Source organism: Vombatus ursinus, unplaced genomic scaffold (genome assembly GCF_900497805.2).
Source record: "Vombatus ursinus unplaced genomic scaffold, bare-nosed wombat genome assembly UNPS02014173.1, whole genome shotgun sequence".
In the NCBI taxonomy this organism is placed as follows: Eukaryota; Metazoa; Chordata; class Mammalia; order Diprotodontia; family Vombatidae; genus Vombatus; species Vombatus ursinus.
Window position 1 is genome coordinate 180,156 of NW_020953951.1, and position 9,814 is coordinate 189,969.

Consider the following 9,814-nt stretch of genomic DNA (forward strand, 5'->3'; position numbering starts at 1 on the left):
TGAGATTCCACCTCACACTCAACAGATTGGCGAAGATGATTAAAAAAAAAAGGAAACTGACAACTGTGGTGTTATATTCTTGTACTCTAGGAAATGACCAATAGAATGTTTCAGAAGAACCTGGAAACACTTACATGAACTGATTTAGAACAAAGTGAGTAGAACCAAGAGAAAAATGTAGACAGTAACAGTAACATCGTAAAGACAGACAACTTTGAAAAACTTAACTCTGATCAATGCAAAGACCAACCATTTTTCCAGAAGATTGATAATGAAACATGTTAACCACAACCTGAGAGATAATGGGGCCAAGGTATAGAAGAAGACATAAGTTGTCATAAATGGCCACTGTGCGGATTTGTTTTGTTTAACTATGCATATTTGTTACAATTGTTTTTCTTTTTTTCAATTTTGAGGATGTTAGGAGAGTAGGTACAGGGAAGCCCCCCCCAAAAAAGACAGAGGTGGGGATCATTGAAGCATATTTTAAAGCATAGAAAAGAACATAAGGAAGGCTAGAAGGAATCATGGACAGACAAATCAGCTTTGAAAGTTTCAAAATGAAGAGATAAATGTGTATACATATATATGTATATCTGTGTGAATATATATGATATACATATATGGATATATATATGCATATATATGTATGTATAGATGGCTTCCCTAGCTTCATGACTCAGCTGTTTCAGGTGACCTTTCCATCTTTTCTTTATCTAGAGACAAAACTCCTTTAAAAAGTATAGACAACAAATAGACAAATTTTAAATAGAGCTTGAAATGCCCAAGGGTAGATAATGCTGTAATGAGGCAAAGGAGAGAGTAGACAAAGGATAAGTTTCCAGGTTTCCCCTGTCCTGAGTAGTAGCTTTCTCCTTCCCTGCTCCATCAGTTCCCAGGAAAAACTATACTTTCCATCATCTCTTTTGTTATATATGGATGAGGAAAGCAAAGTCTAGAGTTGGTTTCCTTTTTTTTTTGGATTGTACAATTACTTTATTCCAAATTTCAGGAGCCTGTGACAGGAGGGTCACTGCTTCCTCTGAGACCCAACTTTAGAGGTTCTCAGTTGACTGGCGGGGCTAATAAGGATACTTCTTCTTGTCCAGTGTGGTTTGAGGGAAGGCTTTGTTCAAATCCTCAATGGTCATCTGTTCGAAAGGAATTATATTCTTGATCTTTTTCATCTCTCTACGAAGTTCTGCAATCCCAGCATTTGAAGCTTCCCGAAATCAGCACCACTTTTTGCATCTTCCTGTTCTTCAGCATCCGCTAAGGCAGTGAATTTAACTTCTGGCACAGGAATCTTCAGTTGATTGAACTTCTTCTCAAACTCACCCACAAGGTCAGGCTTGGCCACAGATTCCTTGGAGTAAGCCCAGTTGATCACGTGTGGCTTCTCAAGCAGAGTAGGTGATCTGGTAGTAAGATAATCATTATGGGATTTCAAGGTATTAACAATGGCTTTCTGGTTTTTAGGTATGATCTCCCCAAATGCTGCCCAATTAATAGCTTTCATAACAAGCTTTAGTCCACCCATCTTGGAATTTCACCAATCCTGGTGGCATATAGCTCTGGGCAGAGATTGTTTATAGAGAGAAGTGGTTATCACTAAGAGTCCAGAGAAAGGGTTGGTAAGATCCTATAGCTTAAATCTATAGGGGAAATAATTCCAGGAAGACTTGAGAAAGACTGAATAAAAATAATAGGAACTAAAACCTAAAATAAGTAAAGAGATTATAGGAGTGCTCCCAGTTACCCTTGAGTCACCAGCCCATAAAAACTGTAATACCAGAGGAATGAAAGGATTGGTAGGTGTGATTGCTGAGCCATTGTCAGTGATCACTGAAAGATTATGGAGGACAAGAGAGAAACACAAGATTAGAGAAGGGTATATGTCCTAATTTTCATAAAGGAGAATAGAATAATATTCATATGGCATTTTTGTCCTAGTCAAACTACATTTGTAGTATTGTGTTCTGTGTAGGGCACCAGAGTTTAAGAAGAACATTGATAAACTGGAGTGTCCAGAGGATGGCAACCATAATGTTGACATGCCTTGACATCTTAACATGAGATATTGATTAACGGAACTGAAGATGTTTAGTCTGGGGAAGAGAAGACATATCAATGGATGGAAGGCAAACTTGGGCTTTTCCATGGCAAAAAAACCTTCTAGTAAATGGAGCTAACCACAAGTGGTATGTGTTGTTTTAGGAAGTAGTTTCATCCCTCAAGGGAGGTCTTTAAGTAAAAGTTGGATGTCCAAGAGTTGGGTATGTTATAGAGGGGATTTTTGTTCAGGTTCTGGTTGGACTAGATTGCCTCTAAGATCCCTTCCAACTTTGAAATTGTGTGAATTCAAGACGTGTTTGATGGCTTGGGTGCCAGCAGCAAAAACAGGCAGTTTCCTTGCTACTAGATATGATAATGGGTTGCGTTGGGTGTTAAAGGAGGTCAAGAACCTCTGGTATGAGGGCCCTTTTCAGGGGTGCTCATCCACCTTTGGTTTCCAACTCATCACTCCATTCTCATATGTGCTTCCAAGTATAGTGGCCACACCCCAGTAAAACCATCTCAGCAGAGGGGCTAAAACAGATTGAGAGTAATCAACAGTCCTCAAACCCATAGGTGAGTTAGGGGTATGTGAAAATCCCCCCACTCTATCTGTGGAATGGGTGGATGAGAACAATTTGTTCCAATGTCTGTGGCACACTTAGAGCTTGGTCAGACATCAAAGACAATGTCATCCACTGCATCTCAAGCTGTCACCAGTCATTCTGACTTTTGTCTTGCCACTAGGCTTCAGTGACTCTTGAAGAGTGTGAAGCTGATGACCTTGTGCAACTCTGCCCCACTTAAATCCAATTCAAGAGAAAGTCATGATGTGATTGGTCCCCTTTGAAAAGGAAGAACAAACAACAACAGACATGATAATATAAAGGTTCAGGGAGGAATAGCTAGATGTCAACACCAGTGATGTCTGTGACCTGGCATTAGGTCATGTAGACTAATTTATATTGTGAAGCAGGAAACTTAGGATCAGAATTCTAGAGCAGGAATTCTTTACCTTTTTTGTGTCATGAACCCCTTTGGCAATCTGATGAAGCCCTATGAACCTTTCAGAATAATGTTTTTAAATGCATAAAATAAAATATATAGGTTTACAAAGGAAACCAATTATATTTAAGTAGTTATCAAAATATTTTTAAATTATTTCCACAGATCCCAGGTTAAGAACATCTGCTCTAGGGTGATGCTGTCTGAAATCATGTCAATTGCAAATGAAGGCTCCAAGGAAAGTACAAGTAATGTACCCAAACCTCAATGTGTACTTTATTGTAAGATGTACAGATATTTTGAGATTTGTGGAAGTACCTTTTTAATTCCACCTCCATAACAAGTGTTATATCCATCCCCTTCTCCCTATCTTTTCATCATCCTCATTAATACCTACCTAGACTATTTCAACAGCCTCTTTATAGGTCTTTTTGCCTCAATTCTCCTTTACCTCCAATTTGTCTTTTATAACACTTTCAGAATTATTTTTCTCACACATAGATTTACTCAGGTCAATCCTTATCCTCTGCTTAAAAATCTGCAGTAGCTCCCTAATTCCTTTTGAGTAAGGTTCAAAATCTTGAAGTCATTCAAAGCCCCCACAATCTGGTGCCATGATAATCTTTCCAGACTTATTTCATATTACTCCCCTTTGTGTATTGTATGTATATTTTGGACTTTGTCCCTAAAACACACAAAGAATTCTTTCTGCTTTTATAATTTTGCTCAGATTTTTTTTTTCCATGACTGGAATATTTTCCCTTCTAACTTATCTCTTCAAGGACCAACTCAAAAGTCACTTCCTCCTGGAAGCATTTCCTGATTCCCCTGGTCAGTAATGCCTTTCTACCTCAGACTTCAAATTAGTCTTTTTTGGGGTAACTCCTTAATGCACTTACCATATAATAATGTGTATTGCAATAATCTGTCTCAGTGTGTTATCTCTCTACCGGTCTGTAAGCAGCATGAGGGCAAAGACTGTACCTTATCCTAGGTTTGCATCTTCCCTGGTGCCAAACACATACAATTGAGGTTAACACAATATTTTTGTATGAGTGAAATGTACCAATGAAGGATGAGCTTCACTCTGATTTTTTTTTCAAAAGGATCAGATTGATGAGAACAAAAGATTAAAAGAGTGGATTTTTAAATGAAAAATTCTAGAAAAGTAGAAAAGTATATTTAAGGATAATATAACTTTTGTAAAAAAAAAGATTCAATGCTGAGAATACAAAGGAGACAACAAATAATAATGAATTTTACTTATACAGCATTTTGCCATTTCAATATATACTAGTCATGATACAACAATTCTGTTGTGTTACTACAAGTGTTATGATCCCCGTTTTATCAATGAAAAAACTGAGGCTCTAGGAGCAGAAGTGATTTTCCTAAGGTCACATGGCTCCAAGGGGGTGACACTGGATTTCAACTGATGTTTTCTGGCTTCACATTTAGGGCTATTGTTATTACACTATGCTGCCTCTCTCCACTTCACTGGAAAATTGACATCATAGGTGATGATACAATTGTATGCTTGAGGGCCATAACTATTTTATCTTATTCCCATCCTCCTCCTTCAATACTGTGACCATACTTGCTAGTGCAGCATCAGTGTAGAGTGGGTAGCTAGGTGATATAATGGATAGAGCAATGGACTTGGGAGTGAGAAAAACTTGATTTCAAAGCTAGCCTCAGGTACTAGCTATGTGACCCTGGGCAAAGTCACTTAACTTCTCTCTGCCTCAGAAAGGCAAGGAAGGAATAGAAACAAGCATTTATTAAGTGTCTATTGTGTGACTAGCACTGTGCTGAATGCTTTAAAAATATTATCTCATTTAATCTTCACAACAACCCTACGAGGTAGGTGCTATTTTACAGCACCCATTTTACAGTTGAAGAAACTGAGACAGGAAGAGGTGAAGTGACTTGCCCAAAGTCACACAGCCAGTAAGTGTCTGAAACCAAATTTGAACTCAGGTCTTCCTACAGATCTACTGCTACAGATCTACTGCTCTATTTACTGTGTCACCTAGCTATCTCGGTTCATTCATTTGTAAAATGGGGATAATAATAGCACCTACCTCCAAAGTTGTTGAGAGGATCAAATGAGATATTTGTAAAATGTTTTACAAACTTAAAGTGCTATGTAAATGCTAGGTGTTGTTATTATCTGACTTCAAGCTGAAGTCAGTTCATCTGAGTGTCTTTGAGATGTCTTTGAGGTGTCCTACTCTGCTGCTTACAGTCTAACACAAAAGGAAGCTTGAAAAGCAGGAGAGATGCTACCTTATACAAAGATATGGTGGAGAAGTGCATAGGAGTGCAGGGGTTAGGAGATAGGTGAAGAAATAGCTGGCCTAGATGCATGTAAATATCCTTAAATGGAGACTTTGGGTAGAACTCTTTGTTCTGCTTTCCAGTCACAGGGGCAGAGAGTACCCAGGGTATTGATGAAGTGTGAGTACCAAGGCTAATGCAGTTTTGCAGGATAATGAGGGAGATTCTGATGATGAGGTTCCTGGGGGCATGATGGAGAACTGAAATACATCTCTCAACTTTATGTCTTAACTAGTATTTACAATCAGGTTGTTAAATTAGGTTTTCTTTCAATGTTGAATGATTTTTGCCGTTCAGATGGGAGGTACTTGTTGGAAAAGTCTTTCAGGTGGCAATTTGCTCTATCAAGTCAAATGCTTTTTCATAATCAACCAACAATGAGTACAAATATGAAGCATATGCAAAGTAATACAAAGAAATGTCAACAGGGAGAGAAAACTAATGTCTAGGGAGATTGGGAATGACTTTGAACTGCGCCTTAAAAGGAGCTATGAGTTCTAAGACATTCAGATAAAGGTGGAGAGTGTGGTTCAACACAGAGGACATCCCATAAAAAAGCACAGAAGTGGGTGGTGGAATATCCATCATGGGACTAGCGTATACGGCACTAGTAGAAGCCGGACTGACTGGAACAGATTATGTGAAGGGCAGTAATATGAAATAAAAGAGGAAAAGTAGGAAATTGATTATTAAGGGCTTTAAATGGGCAATAAAAGTTAAATTTTGAATTAAAAAATATTTTTGGCTCCCAGGATAAAATACAACTTTTTTCCATTTGTTATTTAAAACCTATCAATCTGCCTCTCATCTTCCTTTTCACACTTATTTCACATCTCACTATATCCCAAGTCCTCAGTATTTCGGCCAAAATGGCCTATTTGCTGTTCCCCAAACTCATCGTTCCATCTTGTACTTCCTTGTCTTTCTCTACCATCAGTTCTCAAACTCTATTACCCCTTTACACTCTTAAAAATCAATGAGGACCCTTCAAAGAGTTTTGTTTCTGTGGGGTATACCAACATTTACCATACTAGAAATTAAAACGCTTTAGTATGATAAAAAATGACCTCTGTGCCTTTCTCAGGGACCCCAAGGGCATAATGCCAAGTCCGTGCCACAGCCGTAAGGAGAGCCCAGAAAACATAACCCAATGCTGCCCAATGGAAGCCGACTCTAAACCATGACCCTTTAAACAATCCCAGCCCTCCCTTCACCCCAGGTAAAGGAAACACGGGAGGGATTTTGAACGACGTGGAGATGAAGGGAGGAGACTCCTCCTAGACTATTTCAACTTCCGGGAAACTGTACAATCACTCTCCCTGCTGGCGAGCCTGGCCAGGAAGTGTGTCTCCGCACGCTCAGCCTGTCTACACGCCCCGCACATCACTTCCGGGGACGCTCTAGGAAGCCGGAGAGTTTGGCGTCTCTGTGCCCGTTAGGTAAAGTTGAGCTCACTGGACCCAAAAAAGGTCTTACCCGGGAAGGGAAAAGACGGGAAAGAGAAGAAGGGAAAAAGAAAGCAGGAATGGAGAGAAGAAGCTTTGTAATCATGAGGGGAAGCTCCACCTTTGTTTTCTCCTTCTCACCCCCGCCTTCCAATAGTAAATGAAGCCTCATCTCTCTGTTTAATGATTCTCTTTTTTTCTTTTTTAGGAGCAACACTATCATTAGATTCTTTCCAAACCCCCTCCTCCCCCATGAAAAAAAGTAAAATGCATTTCTTGTGCCAAATACTCATAGTAAAACAAATCCACATATTTCCCATGGCCAAAAAACTGTCTCATTCTGCATTTTGAATCCACACCCTTCTGTCAGTAGGCAGGTAGCATGTTTCATCATCAGTCTTCCGGAATTATAGTTGGCCATTGCATTTGTCAGAGTTCTTAAGTATTCATGTTTTTAAAAAAATTCCTTTTTTTTTTGTTTTCTCTTACATCACCAAAATTGCTTCCAGTATTCCTTCCTTTCCTTCCTCCCAGAGAGTTATCCTATTTAAAGAATAGAATTTTTTAAAAAATTAAAAATCAGCAAAACTGATCAGTACGTTAGAAAAGTCTGAAAATATGCACAATATACCAGACTTATGGACCTCCCATCTCAGCAAAGGAGTGAGGTAGGGGCAGAAGCATACAAGTGGAGCTGGTAAATGTTTAAAAATGTTTCCCCAAAAGAAAAAATGTACATACAACACACTTTTAAGTTTAATCTGAATTATTAATATTTTGTATATCACTTTCTTAAGTCTACAAATTTTTTCAGATGGTTTAAATCACAACTCCATCCTACTTTCCCACACCTATTACACATCACTTTCTTTTATGAAATCTGCGGTCCAGCCAAACTGGCTTTCTTGCTGTTCCTGACACAGAACACTCTCATTTCTGTGCCCTTCCCCTGGTTGTCCTTCATGCCTACAATATACTCCCTCTTTGCTTTAAAACTTTCTGTAGAAAATTTTTAATTTAGTTTCAGCTAGGTGGTCCAGTGGACAGAGCACTGCTCCTGGAGTCAGAAAGAAAACTGAATTCAAAGTAAGCCTCAAAGACTAACTAGCTGTGCGACCCTGGGAAAATCACTTAACCTCTACCTACCCTGGTTTCCTCAACTGTAAAATGGGGAAAATAATAACTTACCTCCTAGAGTTCTTGTGAGAGTCAAATACGATAATATTTGTAAAGCACTTAGCACAATGCCCAGCACACAGTAGGCACTTAATAAATGTTTGTTCTTTTCCTCCTCCTTTCTCAAATCCTCCCCATCATTAAACAACAATAGCAACAAAAATAAAACCTCACAGAAACCACATATACTCCAGCAAAACAAAAACCATCCTATGCATTGGCCACATCCAAATATTCACTGCTTATCCTAGATTTTTAAATCCATTACCTCTTTGGCAGAAGGGGGGGATATCTTTTTTTTTTTAAACAAATGTTACTGATGCCTTTTATTTATGAATAAAAGAAGTCTTTTAATTTTATAGACAACTTTGGAAAAGATTTCTGTGGCCAGAGATTCAAGTGTCATACTACTTCTCCAGAAGAAGAGAAGAGACAAGTTTCACTTTTGTTAAAAACAATTCTGCATATTTATTCTTCCCTCTCCTCCCTCTTCCCTGACCTCTTCTCATTAGAGAAACTGCAAAGGATAGGAGAAAGAGCCCTGGATTCGTAAATAGTTGGGAAGACCTAGTTTTGAATCCTATCTCAAACACTTATTAGCGTAATTGGAGCTTGAATAAGACATGCACAAAACTGCCCTTCCTGGTTCTGCTAACTGTGTGTGCCGTGAAAGAGCTTAACAATTGGGTGATTGCTGGCCACTGATCAAGAAGAGACAATGTCATAAGAGGGTTTTTCTGTGTATTGTCTTTATGACAATGTCTTTCCTTAAGACATCAAGTCACATAACTAGCTAGACGTTTCAGAATTTACTGATATCCAACTTCAGCTCTAGTGATGAGAGAATTTCTGGCTCAGCTTTATTACCTCTATTTACTTAAGATGAGCATATCAAGTAACTAGATATAGCTCTCATGTTGGTAGTTTGTAAACTCAGCTTTATCCCGAGTATTTCCTAACTAGTCTATAATTTTACCTGATGCAGATCTTCCCCTTCTGCTTTCTGTTCTTTGATGTGTAAATCTTTACCTTCCCCTTCTGCCATCTGTAAAATTGCATTGTATCCATCCTGCCTATCAATGAGTTCTCTGGCAATTTGTATGACAAATCAGTGGACCTTTTAAAAGGTAGTGATTTTTCCCTTGGCTCTTTGCTTCCTCAGACTCTCCACGTGGCAAGCAGCTCTCCCATGAATAGGATGAGGTTGGGGTGAACAGACTGATCTTTTCCACACTCCAACAGAAACGGCATTGCAGCTAAAGCACATGGTCTTCCTAGGTGAGCCTCAGTCTGAGCCTGAGTTTCGGGATTCTTCTTTTGTGGTTGTGACTCTTTGCCTGCTCCTGTGTGACTGAATACCAATCTCAAGAGCTACATGCCTAGGCTTAGAGGTTACCATCGGAGTTGAATAGGTCTGGCGGTTCTGCATCTATCAGATGAAGGTTGGTGGCAAGGGAAGTTTCTACATTTGAGAAAATGACAAGGACAAGAGAAGGAACCCAAACCCAGACCTGACTGGCCAGAACACATGGACTTTGAAGGGAACAGTGCAGACCTGAGATGACGTGTAATAATTTCTACTCAGCATTTCTACAAACTGCTTTAAGTTCTGATGAGGTTTACCTATCAACACCCCAAGAGAGTTTAACAATAGCTCTAATTTGCCAAATCTGTTTTAAGTATTCTGTCAATGAATTCTTGTTAATACATGTCCTATAACTGAGTAATACTATACCGAGTATCTTTGTAGTCCCTCTTTGGAGGGACCTTAGAAACCAAAACCTAAGTAAATA

At 39.0% G+C, this 9,814-nt stretch overlaps 1 pseudogene; it reads right to left on the reverse strand.

The window, feature by feature from the left end:
- Window positions 1-1,082: 1,082 nt before the first annotated feature.
- LOC114041403 lies at window positions 1,083-9,579 on the reverse strand (annotated as a pseudogene).
- Between the last annotated feature and the right edge of the window lie 235 nt (window positions 9,580-9,814).